Source organism: Bos grunniens, chromosome 27 (assembly GCF_055505025.1).
Source record: "Bos grunniens cultivar Pamir isolate PY7600 chromosome 27, Bosgru_T2T1.0, whole genome shotgun sequence".
NCBI lineage: Eukaryota > Metazoa > Chordata > Mammalia > Artiodactyla > Bovidae > Bos > Bos grunniens.
The window spans coordinates 41,141,147-41,155,766 of NC_141191.1; the positions used below are offsets into that span (position 1 = coordinate 41,141,147).

General features: G+C 43.4%; 1 long non-coding RNA gene across 1 annotated transcript; it reads left to right on the forward strand.

The window, feature by feature from the left end:
- The first annotated feature begins 2,132 nt into the window (after positions 1-2,132).
- On the forward strand, positions 2,133-3,595 carry LOC147343866 (uncharacterized). The gene is made up of 2 exons (XR_015156235.1): positions 2,133-2,521; positions 3,139-3,595. It is a non-coding gene; the product is annotated as an uncharacterized LOC147343866 (long non-coding RNA).
- The last annotated feature ends 11,025 nt before the right edge of the window (positions 3,596-14,620 follow it).

A 14,620-nucleotide genomic window follows, 5' to 3' on the forward strand; every position in this document is an offset into this window, starting at 1 on the left:
GAGCTGACTTCCAGGCTCGTTGTCAGTACTGAGGAGTCTCCTGAAATACTGAAAACCTGTCATGTCGGAACACCGATATCACAAAAGCTCCCAGGAGGACTGTCCTAAGTGTAGATTTTCTTGCTTGATTTATATTTAATGGTGGTGATTCCAATGACCTTTGCCACAGTTGAGTGGAGCTGGAGTGGCATTTGCCTATGAGTTGGCTGGTGGCCTTAGCATGACTATCCTGCCCCATAAAAATGGCCTATGTTTCATAGTGACAAAAGCAACCATGGCTTAATTACAATTGTGGATCCAATAAACAAGGTCTCTTAGTATTCACTCTTAGGCACTCCCTTCCCTTTGAATAATCTAGGCTGGGCCTATTGACTTGATTTAATCAAAGGACTGCCGCAGAATTTAAGCTCTGGACTTGGGGACTTAGGACTTAAGAATGCCTGCCAGTGAGGGCTACAAAACTGTCAGCACACAACGGCTCCTTCCAAACCCCTTGTGACGCCGAAACTCGGCTTCTGTGCTCTGGGGCCAAATTAAATCTTGGAAACAAATTTTGAGGTGAAGTAGAAAAGAATAGCTTTATTGCTCTGCCAGGCAAAGGGGGTCATAGTGGACTATTGCCCTCAAGACTGTGTCCCAACCTTAGGCCGATTTGCTGAGGAGTTTTATAGCAATGGGTCAAGGGCAAGGTTGCTGATGAGGGTCCGAGTGTGTTCGGGGCCTGCATTTCTTTGATCTGGTCTCCAGTGGTCTCCTGATGAGCTTCTGTGGTTCTCAAGGTTATCAAACTTTGATCTCTCTGGAATGAAGGGTGCTTCATCAATTTGTTGGGGGTCTTAGTTTTACAGAAGAGCTCAAAGATATTGTTATGTGTATCCCTTGAGGTGGAACCAGGACCCTGCCCCAAGGTTGCAGTATTGTTTCTTGGCTACTCCTCCCTTATCTCCTTATCCCTTCCCTGCCCTGATTAGCAACAGTTTGAATCTGCCCTTTGGAACTCAGGGAAGGTCAAGGAGGCTGGAGTCTATTCCCTACAAATAAGAAACAGGAGACACAGAAAGGCTTCCGTGCCCAGGAAGGCCACAAGGTCCTGCTCGGTTTCATCCTGCACTATGAGCCCAAACACTAGCAAGGCTTTTAGCAGCAAGAGCTGTGTCTCTGAGATGATCCTCAGTTCAGTTCAGTTCAGTCGCTCAGTCGTATCCTAGCCTCTGCTTAAAACACCTGGCTGTGGAAGCTCAAACACCACCAGGAGAATTTATTGTTAGTACCACCCCAAACCTCAATGCTCTCTAGAGCAGATACGTTAGAAAGCTTGCAATTATAAAATCCTTTTGAGATGTAAATCTGCTACCTAGACTATTTCTCCAGGGACTTGAGAAACTTCTCTTTGGAATGCAAATGTTCAGGGAGATAACTGTTGCTCTAGCTAGTTTCTGGGGTAAGATAAGGGTCTAATTTCAGTGAACTGTGATTTTAGAGAAGACTCTTGAGAGTCCCTTGGACAGCAGTATCAAACCAGTCAATCCTAAAGGAAATCAGTCTTGAATATTCATTGGAAAGACTGATGCTAAAGCTGAAGCTCCAATACTTTGGCCACCTGATGCAAAGAACTGACTCATTTGAAAAGACCCTGATGCTAGGAAAGATTGAAGGCAGGAGGAGAAAGGGATGACAGAGACTGAGATGGTTGGATGGCATCACCAACTCGATAGACATGAGTTTGAGCAAGCTCCGGGAGTTGGTGATGGACAGGGAGGCCTGGCATGCTGCAGTCCATGGAATTGCAGAGTTGGACACGACTGAGCCACTGAACTGAACTGAACTGTGTTAGGTTCCAGTACTGCCTCTTGTCATAAAGGTATGAGAAGAGAAGTCTGTTTCTCTTCTGAGTAAGTGCCAAATTGCAAACCCAGAGGCTCAGTCACTTAGACTTGTTACCCCTCAGTGCTTTGCTCCTAGCATCCCAGACTTTAAGGTAGCCTGCCTTTTCTTTCCGTGAAGTTCGATTCAATTCATGCAGGACTCGTCCCTCTTGGAAGTTATTCCCGAATTAATCCATTCTTACCATTGTAACTAATGTCTGGCTTTGGCATCTGTGAAAGCAGCATCTGCTTTTGTTCTGTTTGTAGCACTGAGCTCCCACCGAAGAAGTCCAGATACCCTGCAGGAAGGGAGGGATCCTGAGAGATTCTGCTTGCAGAGAAAGGAGGAAGCAAGCCAGGAAGGGAGGGAGATTCCTGTACACACGACCCCTGCCAGGTTGCGCCAGGGCCCTGTGTGGAGCTGTCCTGGGTAAGGGCCACTTGTGGGTGAAAAAGCCCCACTTGTCCGGGAGACATGAGAGCCATCTCTGCTTGCCTGTGTGCTGCTCTGACCCAAACAATTAGGAGCAGAGGAAATAGTTGCGGTTTGACAGGTGGGATGATACTCAGCCATAGAGAACCAAAGAACCACCCATTGGCTCCCTTGCGATGGGGACAAGAGAAGGCAGACAGCAAAATCCACACGTCAGAAGAAGGTATGTATTTCCCGAACCACAGAGACAAAGGAGAGGAGATAAAGGGATTTCAGTAGCAGACAGATGGACACACTGAAAAAAAACGCACAATGCGAGAGTTGCGAGTTCAGTTTTATTGGGGGCCAATTGAGGACTGTAGCCCAGGAGACAGCATTTCAGAGAGCTCTAAGACGCTTTCCCAAAGATGTAGGGGAAAGGTCAGTATACACGTGATTTTGGTGAAGGGGGAATACATGCAATCAAGCACATATTTTGGGGAGAAGATTGAGGCCAATCTCATGAAGGTTACTGATAGTTACAAGCAGCAGATATGTCCATTAATGATCTTGGTGCTTTTCCAGATATGAGAAGATGCAATAATTTAGGCTCATAAAATGTTCTGACAATATGTATTTGAAGACCTTTCCTGCCAGTTCTTCCCAGAGCACAGATGCCTCGTTTCTGCTCTCTCTCTTGATCTCCTTTCAGGGGTATTAGAGGTCAGTGACTGCAGGGGCTCATAATTTAATCCTAGTAGAGGTAGATGGCAAGTGTCCGTTTGTAGGTGGCAGGGCGTATTGGTGAAAACACATCTTGGAAGGACCCCAGTGCTCAGCAGCGTTCCTTCTCTCCATCAGGGCTAACCAGAAGCTGAAGCCAGTCCTGAGGTTCTGAGCTCTGTGGTTCCTGCTTCCTGCACCAGCTTGATGGCCACAGCATCCTTTGTCCACTGAAATGGCCAGTGACACTGTTTGTCCACCCTTGTGAGAATGGAAACTTTGACTCTCTAATCACTTTGTACTAACTTCTTAAGTGGGATTCCCTGGTGGTTCAGATGGTAAAGCGTCTGCCTGCAATGCGGGAGACCTGGGTTCGATCCCTGGGTTGGGAAGATCCCCTGGAGAAGGAAATGGCAACCTGCTCCAGTACTCTTGCCTAGAAAATTCCATGGATGGAGGCGCCTGGTGGGCTACAGTCCATGGGGTCACAAAGAGTCAGACATGACTGAGTGACTTCACTTTCACTTTTCTTAAGTGGGGAGACCAAAGTTTGGATAACTTTCTCAATAAAGCAGAGGTAGATGTTTTTCTGGAATTCTCTTGCTTTTTCAGTGATCCAACGGATGTTGGTAATTTGATCTCTGGTTCCTCTGCCTTTTCTAAATCCGCCTTGAACATCTGGAAGTTCACGGTTCATGCACTGTTGAAGCCTGGCTTGGAGAATTTTGAGCATTACTTTGCTAGCGTGTAAGATGCATGGGATAACTTTCTACCATTTACCAAAATTTTATGGGGCAATACAGTTTTGCAGAAGAGACACAGATATCAAACTGAAACACACAACTCAGATTGGGACTTGAACCAATGGGTTGGGACTTGAACCCAACCAGAGCCTAGGATGTGTCATTTAGCTACTATGTTACAATGAGTGTAGAATGAGGCTCAAGGCCCACTTGAAATCAAATCTTCCAACATGTTGGACCTAATTGGTTCTAACTAGTTTTTATCATATCCTCAACAACTATGTCATTGTTTTAAAGATTATGCCCTGCCTCCTTCCCTTCTATTTTAACATGTTTAAGCTTCCAACTGGATGGAAGGACCTATAGGAAGAGACCAGAAGCCCAACTTAACAAGTGTGTGACTGACCAGGTTGAAGAGTATCAAAACCTGGCACTAGTGACCTCAAAAAAGTATGACATTATTTAAAGGCACAGAAACCAAATTATCAGGCAGTAACTTGCCTGCTTTTAAGTTTTCTCTCAGCCCTAACCCAGCTAGAAACTTAAGAAAGGGGAGAGGAAATTGAATTAATGAGACGCAAACATTGCATTTAAACCAAAGATTTGAAGCACAAAAGTACCCATACCACCAGAAGTCTTCCTTCAAGATATGATGAATGAAGCCATCAAAGCAACCAGGGTTTCCTTTTTAAACTATTCATGAGCCCGGGCCCCACTGAGCATTATCGTTAATGGTATTCATGCATCTTTCATCTCTTACAATGAACTGCAGTTTCAGAGTTAAATTGTCAATATGTGTTAGTTCCTCTGGGGGAAAAATAACTTAGAAACACAGCCGGAGGCAGTAGGCAGTGCGGGCTTCCTCTGTCACCACCCACCCCCGCAAAAAACACCCTGCCCAAAAACACACCTTCCTTTTTTTCCCTGCAAAGTAGGTAAGTCTATTAGAGAGTGATCTACCAGCACATCCCCATTTCCACTTGGTGCCTGGCATGACCTGGGACAGAACTTTGGTCTCTGTTCCATTAGGTATTTTCATCAGCAAATCGCTGGCGAGAGAAAAGGAGTTATTTCTCAGGATGGGAATGTCTTATGCCTTGAGTAGTCTTATCCCTTAGACAGTGGCTTCCCTGCTGGCTCAGCTGGTAAAGAATCCGTCTGCAATGCAGGAGACCTGGGTTCGATCCCTGGGTTGGGAGGATCCCCTGGAGAAGGGAAAGGCTACCTACTCCAGTCTTCTGGCCTGGAGAGTTCCATGGACTGTATAGTCCTTGGGGTTGCAAAGAGTCGGACATGACTACGCGACTTTCACTTTCGCTTTTACTTTTCACTTAGACAGTGGCAGCTGATTGTTGAAATCAGGGGTGGGGTGGGGTTTATGCTCTCTTTGGAGGATGTTTCTCTTAATCGGGCACTTTAATTGCCAGCTTCTTAGAAACGCATGCCAAGCCCTGTCAATCATCAAATAGTTTTTGCCCATATCAGCTTCCCTGCTGAAGCAGCCACCTTGACTGGTTAAGATCCCAATGGGACCAACCTTTCCCTCCAACTCTTCCCAAGAACAGTCTTTCCATGAGCCAGGCACTTGTCCACACAGAGGAAATCCACTTGTCAATAGTGCCATGAAAATCTTAGATGAGCTTCATTGCTATAATGTGCAGATCTAATATCAAAGGCAGTCATTCCTATGCCTCTCGGGTTCCTATATTTAGCCAGCACCAGTCTGGGGAGACAACAGACAACACTCAGAGCCCAGCTTATCTGATAGAACAACATAACCTTTAGGTCTGATAATCATGCCAAATATTGAATGCTTAAAAGCAAATGTTATTCTAATTAACTGCATTCACAAATGACAGCAGCTTCTCTTTCTAAAGCCAGCTTGAAGATTTTCCCTCAAGACTCAAATAATAATAATAATAATAATAACATATAAGCATAGAGCCAGTTCACACCAGATGCCGGAAAGCTACCCAAGACCTTCAAAGTTCAGCAGATGTTGTTGTCTGGTTTATTTGGTAGATCATGGTGAGAGTGTAGACAAGCCACAGAGCCCATGACCACCGTGATCCTGCCTGGGCAGATTCCCAGGAAAGGATTGTTAACCAAACTCAGGTTTAGCTGCTCTCCACTCAAAAATCAACACCAAGAGGCAAGTGTTGGTAGAAAGGAAAATGCTGCTTTTAAGTAGAAAACCAGCCATTGGGAAGAAGGCAGACTCAGTGTCCTCCAAAACCAACTCTGAAGATTCAGTTCAGCCGTGAACGTTTCTAAAGGAAAAAGGGAAGTAATTTCATTTAATTGCTGAGATGGGGTGGGGGTGGTCAGAGTCATCACCACCAGAGGTTTGTGATCTTTCTTTAGACTCCCTTTTGTTCACACAGTTTATTCACAAGATTACTGAAGGGGAAGCTGGGGAAGAGATCTGGTCATCTGTTACCTACTAATTCTTCATTTCTTTTTCTTTAATCTGCAGAAGGAACCAACAGGTGGGGCAAAGTGTGGTCAAAAGAGCTGAAAGGTGTATCTGGGCCAGAGATGAGGGGTGCCTAATTTAAGGTTATCTATTAATACAATAAAGCTTTGCTAAATTGACAAGAAAAGGGGCCTCCTGCAGAGAGCGCTTTCTTAAAAAGAGTTCTTTTCTGCCCCCAAACTCCTTACAAATCCTTACTTATCAGAACATCATTCCATTTCTATGGGATTAGGGGCGAAGAGTCATCTTCTATAACTTCTTCCTGCGACATAGGGCACCATAGTCTTAGAGTGGAAGATGCTGACATGCATCTGTAGTATCTCTTTGTTTTTAGTTGCCCACTTATGGGCAGAACAAGCTACAATTCCTTTGATGCTCACAAAGACATAGATTCTTCTGAGCAGTAACGTGAATCTCCTTCTCTCGAGGCCATTTCTTAGGTTTGTGCTGGTCCTAGAGTCAGTGTTGCTGAATGAAGGTATATCAGGTGGAGCAGCTGATACCATGGCTGCAAAAAGTCTGGTCCTCAAAAACTCTGGCTTTTTCCCTCCGGTGACAGTTACAGTATCTGTAAAACAACTCAGGAGCAGGCATCAGCTGCTAAGTCTGTGACTCTACTGTCCTGATCATTAACCACTCAAGACTGCCCTTTTGTAACTCAGGGAGGCTCAGGAGACTTTGATTTTTCTACAAGGAAGAGGCAGGGGATGTGAAGGGGCCTTGGCACTTGAGGGTGGAGGGGAGCTGCAGGGTTCTGCTCGGTTCCAGAATTCAGAGAAGGCAGGAACAGAAAGATGCTGATCTAACTCATTCACTGTAAATAAACTTCTGTTCTTCCTGAAAAGACTTTCTGGGTCTCAACACTATGGTGAATTCCCCATAGATATTTGATTTATTTTTTCTTATTATTTTGTTTATCACACAACCAATATGTATTGATTGTAGACCAATTAGACAATACTGCTGAACAAAAGGAAATGTAATTAAGTCACACACATACAAATTCTGCTGTTCTCAAATAACTACTGTTAATATCTTTGTTTATTTCCAAATCTTTATCTTATGACCATGACAACTAAATTTTATGTGAAACACTTTCATAGTATCTTTTTAAAAATTACTGTAACATACTTCTATACAACCGGATATATGTGTGTGTGTTCTGTTGCATCTGACTATTTGTAACCCCACGGAATGTAGCCCACCAGGCTCCTCTGTCCATGAGATTTCCCAGGCAAGAATACTGGAGTGGGTTGCCAGTTCCTTCTCCAGGGGATCTTCCTGACCCAGGGATCAAACTCACATCTCTTGACTCTCCTCCACTGGTGGGCGGATTCTTTACCATTGCACCACCTAGGAAGCCCCAGAAGTGTATGTATCATCACCTTAGTAACGGTCCATTATAAAGATGAGCTGCAATGTGTTAATTACCCTGTTACCAAGCCTTTGGGTTGTTTCTAGTGACCATATGCAGAAATGGTCCTGATGCCTCCCACAAACTTAAGGATTGCTGGACATTTCAACGTCAGCACTTCAGGAGCTGCCTGCTTGTACTGTCCATGTTCTCAATGAGCAAATGTTAACACTGCCTTTCAGCATTGCCTCCAGAATCTGCTGCATGTGATGATGAATGTTCACACTTTTCCACTATTAGGCACACTGGCAATCAGGGAGAAGGGAAAACACAATCCACAAAATATAGTAGAGTAGCCCCAAAGTATCCACACAAACCTAAAAACTTCTATAAAGTCTTCTTTGATTTTAAACATGTAAATGAATTTTTAATTCTAGTGCTTCATGTATCCAAGTCAATATTAATACTATTTTTTTTTTTACCCAATACCTTCATGTTTAACTGGTGCTCTGTTGGAACCGACACATCATGAACCAATGAATCATGTACCATGACTCCAGTGCTATGACTCCCAGGGTTATATGGCAACAGAGTCTATGCTTTGGTCGGGATTAGACTTGTGAACGGAGAAGGCAATGGCACCCCACTCCAGTACTCTTGCCTGGAAAATCCCATGGATGGAGGAGCCTGGTAGGCTGCAGTCCATGGGGTCGCTAAGAGTCGGACATGACTGAGCGACTTCCCTTTCACTTTTCACTTTCATGCATTGGAGAAGGAATGGCAACCCACTCCAGTGTTCTTGCCTGGAGAATCCCAGCGACAGGGGAGCCTGGTGGGCTTCCGTCTATGGGGTTGCACAGAGTTGGACATGACTGAAGTGACTTAGCAGCAGCAACAGACTTGTGAAAACCAGCTCAGGCCAAGATAAGCCAACTTCTGTGAGTAAAGAGAGTGATCAATATGAGGGATTTAACTTTGATATAATATCACTAACACCACCTAAGTTTGTGCTCCAACCGTTATAAATACTTTCATACATCTTATCCTGTTTATCCAGATACCTACCAGCCTTGTGAAGGCTCAAGCACCGGGAATTATTTCTGTTGTCTCTGCTTCATCTGGAATGCTGAAATGCCTCTTATTTTCCTTGGGCTCTAAATTGAAGGAGGGGTTTCCATAGTATAGCTCCCAGTTCTGACTCCATGCCATTTGCTGTTGTAACAATTACAAGGTCTCCTCACGTGAATCTCTTAACACCTGGCATAAAGCACATTACCTACCCATATCCCTACCTGTCAACAATCTGCAGATCATGCTCACATGGCCAATGCACACAAAGGAACCCACACCTCATTCTTATTCTTGACCTCCTTTACCATGATGACCACCCCCTACTGCCACCAGAAGCAGCTCCTTCCAAGGACTACATCCTGGTAACCAATCATATGGTTCTTCCTGTGAGTCCTTAAATCTCATAGCCCCATGGTCTTGCCCGCAACTTCCCATCTTTCTTCCTCCATGATTACTGCCTTTCCACCAGATATCAGTAATCGCCAGATTCTACCATTCCCGCTTGGCCTCTCAGTGACTTCTGATCTCACACCCTTCCTTTCTCTACCTGAAACTGATGATCCATTATCTTCTGAACTTATGCTTGGAATTTTCCTTTCTGGTCTGCTATTTTTTTCCCCCTTCTTTTTCCCTACTTCAGTGGGATCCCTACCCTATAGCTCAAACCAGAAATCCGGAAGCCATTCTTTGTCTCCAAGCAGTCCTTGCATCTTGCATAGCACATCTTCAAGCAGCCTCTTGAGTCCTGTTCTCTCTCCATGTTGCAGAGCTACTGCCCGTTCAGGGGTCTAGAGTCCTCATTTATTGCAGTCGCTCCCCATCTTATAGCGTCTCTCCCCACATTACGCTAACAACGAACGCATCATGCCTCCCTCATCTTCCCTGCCACAAACACCCACCAGGCCGCCGCCGCCAAGTCGCTTCAGTCGTGTCCGACTCTGTGCGACCCCACGGACTGCAGCCTACCAGGCTTCTCTGTCCATGGGATTCTCCAGGCAAGAACACTGGAGTGGGTTGCCATTTCCTTCTCCAACCCACCAGGCAGGATTCAACAAAGATCTTTTTTGTTTTGTAATTGGCTTCAAAAAGGAGTTGGAAATGATGTTCGCAGAGACATAGATGGACGTAGAGACTGTCATACAAAGTTAAGTCAGAAAGAGAAAAACAAATATTGCATATTAACACACATTTGCAGAATCTAAAAAAAGTGGTACAGATGAATATGAAGGGCAGGAGTAGAGACACAGAGTGGACACGGGAGGGTGGGATGAATTGAAAGAGCAGTGCTGACATGCACAGTGCCATGTGTAAGACAAACAGCTGCTGGAAGCTGCTGGATAGCACAAGGAGCTCAGCTCGGTGCTCTGAGACGTCCTAGAGGGGTGGGGTGGGAGGCTCAAGACGGAGGGGATGTGTGTATACATATAGCTGATTCACTTTGTTGTACAGAAGAAATTAACACTACATTATAAAGCAATTATACCCCAATTTCAAAAAGACAGAGAAATACACAATCGGACTGTAAAAACAGGCAAAGAGAAAAAAGATATGGATAAAAAGATTAAATCAAAGATAAAGATACATGTCATAAAAACACATAGAATTGCTTGTTAGGACCCCAAATTTGGATGTGCACCTCCAACACAAATAAAGAAATCTAATCAGTTACAAGCTTCATGATGTCTGTAAGATAAAAACTAATTGGTTGCTGGTGTGAGCCTGGAGAGAATCATCTCTCAGTGTTGGCTGGCCCAGTGCTCAGGCTCCCAGACTCAAAAATCCTGCTTAGCCTTCAATGCTGAGGCTCAGCCTTTCCTTGTCATGAGGGGTCTTCCCTTGATTCTACCTCCTCCCACTAAAGTCAGCCATTCACTCTTCCTCTCTGCCTCAGCATCTTGGGCTCCTCCCTCTGTTTGTACTAGTGATCCTGCTGAGTGTGCTAAGCTCCATCTTATCCAATGGGCTCACTGAGGGAACAGACTCTGTCAAGCTCATCTTGGCATCCCCATCAATACTGGGGAGTTGTTAAGTAAAGGGTAAAAGATTTATGCCTTTTAGTATTCTTTGGAAATCCAAATAGGACTAAGGCCAAGACTGACTTTTGTAAGCTAATTCTAATCATGTACAACTTTGGCATTTCCCAGCCAATCTGTTCATTTCAACTAAATTCAGCTTTCTTTCATGCCAAACGTGTGCAACAACAAGAAGCTTACTTAGTGAGTTTGTGGGCAAAGGGGAGAAATAGATAAAATGCCAGTCATCCCTCTTCCTGATACCCTACCTCTGGCCCCATGTGGATGACCCTCAGGTCTCCAGAGGCCACCTGGGAGCTAACCCAATGATTCTCCCTTCCTTCCCATGTCCAAAGGGGTGAGACAAGCAAGGCCAGTCTAAGAATGGTCTCCTAACATGATGGCTGTGGAGCTGTCTGATCACAGCTATTTATTCTATGAGCTGAGTTCACACCTACTTCTGTCTTTCCCCACTCCTGTGTCTCAGAGCTAAATGAGCCTTCTGTTGGTGCCTCTGGGCTTCCCTGGTGGCTCAGACGGTAAAGAATCCCCTGCAATGCAGGAGACCTGGTTTGATCCCTGGGTTGGGAAATCCCCTGGAGAAGGGAACAGGCTACCCACTCCAGTATTCTTGCGTGGAGAATCCCATGGATACAGTCTGGCGGGATACAGTCCGTAGGATCGCAAAGAGTCGGACACAACTGAGTGAGTTTCACATACTGGTCCCTCCACCTAAGAGTGTAGTAACAGAAGAGGGCCTGTTTCTCACTGGCTTATTTCTGCCCAACTTCTCAGCGAAAGTGAAAGAACAGTAGCAGATACTGGCTCACTGATGGCTCCCGTCTCCCCTTTTCCTGTACACATTACACTTCTCAGCCCGCCTTTGCAGTAGGCAGGTCCAGGTAATTAGTTCTAACCAGTAACTTGATGGTAATCCAGTTGTTCACCAACTCTTTCCCTTCTCCTGTAGCAGGAAACTAGAAGGTGAAGAACAGTAGGGAAGATGTAGACTTGCGTTCAGATGCAGTCAGAAATATTCTTCATGACAAATAATATATAACGATTCCATTACATATATATTTTGGTTACAAATAACATATAATGATTAATAGGTTGTGACATCATAAAAAAAAGACACTGAAACCACGTGTTCAGGGTCTTTCTGGAAAGTATGCATTTTCACAACTCATTCATTTGGAAAGATGTGTGATTCTAGGGTGAAAAATGGCAAATTCTTTTTTCAGGGGAAAGCTCAACAATTTTTAACACAAGGACCAGTAGGGAAACAAACCCCGAAAGCCAGCTGGAAGGCCTGAACAATAGTTTCTGCTACGATGAGATGGGGTGGGTGACCAGCCCTCACTTTTATGTGATCGTGAATGGTTTGGTTACAGAGGCAGATTTTTGTCAAAAGGAATGGTCGGATGGTAACCTGAACCCCAGGTAAAGAAATGTGCATAAAAGGGCTGCTAAGCCTTCACATTTAATAAATTCTCAACACGTGGCAGCTTCTATGCAAAATACGAAAAGTGTTGAAACAAGCTGGATGCCAGGATTTGTATTTAATTGCCTGTCTCACTTCCTATAGCTTACTTCAAACAGAAGTATATACTCTTTTTACATTGCCTGCCTGGCATGGTTATTTGCCAGTGAGATTGTATTTGGTATAACCTTGAAAAAAAAGGAAGGAAGGAGGAAAGAAGAAACCCCTTTCCTGATGATTAAAGTAGCGCTGTACAGTTGAGCTCAGCTCTCAAGTCCTTATGGTTTTGATTACCTAAGACCCTCACACTAACATGTGGATTTCACAATCAGACACTTACACTGTTGCCTAATGGTTATGTTGTGGAGTTACAATGGGAATGTCATACATGGTCAATTCAAATTTTGTCTGAAACAACAGTTTTGAGGGGCTGGATTATCTCTACATTTTAGGACTTTAGGCTTAAGCTGTCTTCCTGAGTTCAGGAAAGAGTATCTAAATTCAAGAATCTGGAGGCAAGATGTTTAACTGCTCATAAATGGCACCCCACTCCAGTACTCTTGCCTGGAAACTCCCATGGATGGAGGAGCCCAGTAGGCTGCAGTCCATGGGGTCTCGAAGAGTCGGACACGACTGAGCGACTTCACTTTCACCTTTCACTTTCATGCATTGGAGAAGGAAATGGCAACCCACTCCAGTGTTCTTGCCTGGAGAATCCCAGGGATGGGGGAGCCTGGTGGGCTGTCGTCTGTGGGGTTGCACAGAGTCAGACACAACTGAAGCGACTTAGCAGCAGCAGCAACAATTGCTAAAATAGTAGCTGATGTTGGCACAGCCAAATTGCACTAGAAGCTTTGGTCTGAAGCACCAAGGGCAAGGCCTCCCCACACAGGCCGCTGTAAGCAAGTCAAACTACACTAAGCACCAAGGGGAAAGAGAAGAGAAGACTGCTGCTTGGAGTGGGTGAAAACCTGCCCCAGATCACACTGGTGCAGCTGGAATTTGAACCCAGGTCAGACTGATTTCAAAACCCAGGAATTTTTTATAGGGTGGGTCAGTTCATTGGGAGCAAGAATAAGATGATGGAAAAAGGAAGACCTGAGCTCCCCTCCTCTCACACTGTGTGAGACGAGGTGCCAGAATCACAGCTAACTGCTGAACAACAATCGACAAAGACTGGAACCTACTAACAAACTGGAACCTACTTCCGAAGACAAAGAAGCAGCCATAGTGAGATCGTAGGAGGGGCGCTTTCGCAATACAATCAAATTTCAATTCAGATTTCAGTATTTTAAAAATGTCATCTCTCTCTAGATTGATCTATAAATGTAGGACAATCCCAGTCAAAATCCTAGCAGGTTTCTTCTTCTTTTTCCTGTAGTTCTTCAACATATGAAGTCAGTGGGGTCACACAAGTCGGACATGACTTAATGACTAAACCACCAAACCATTTATTTTTTAAAGATTATTTTAAATTGCATTAAATCTGCAGATTGTTTGACATTATAACAATATTAATTCTTCCAAGCCAGAAACACAGGATATCATTCCATTTTCTTTTTATCATCCTCAGTTTTCTTCATCAGTGTTTTATAGTTTTTAGAGTATAGATCTTTCACCTCCTTGGTTTCAGTTTATTAACTTTTAAGTTATTTAAGTTTTTTAACTTAATTAAGTTATTTAACTTTTAAATTATTTTAAGTTTATTTAACTTAAAGTTTATTCCCAGGTATTTTATTCTTTGTTTTGATTTTAAATAGAGTAGTTTTCTTGCTTTCTCTTTATGAGAGTCCATTATTAGTATATAGAAAAGCAACAGATTTCTGTATAACAGTCTTACATCCTGCAACTTTGATGATTTAATTTATTAGTTCTAATAGTTTTAGCTAGAGACTTTAGGGTTTTATAAATAAAGTATCGTGCCATCTGCAAGTAGTGGGTTTTATTTCTTCCTTTCCTTTTGTTTATTTTTCTTGTCTGATTGCTGTGGCTAAGAATTTCAATGCTACATTAAATAAAATTTGTTAGAGTGGGTACTTTGTCTTGTTCCTGATTTTAAAGGAAAAGTTTTCTGCTTTTTATCATTTAGTATGATGTTAGCTATGGTTTTGTGATTAGTGAACTTTATTATGCTGAGATATATTCTATATATATCAATTTTGATAAGAGCTTTTAATCATAAATGGATGTTGAATTTTGTCCAAAGTTTTTCTGCATCTATTGAAATAGTCATGCAATTTTTATCCTCCATTTTGTTAATGTGGTGTATCCTATTGAGTGGTTTATGGATACTGAATCATCCTTACAACCCCTGAAATAAATCACACTTAATCATGACATATGTTCTTTTTAATATATTATTGAATTCAATTTGCTAATATTTTGTTGAGAATTTTTGCATATATCTATATATATATGTATGTGTATATATATCTATATATAAGTACATTTTCAGGTAAAGGAAACTAAACCAAAAATTCA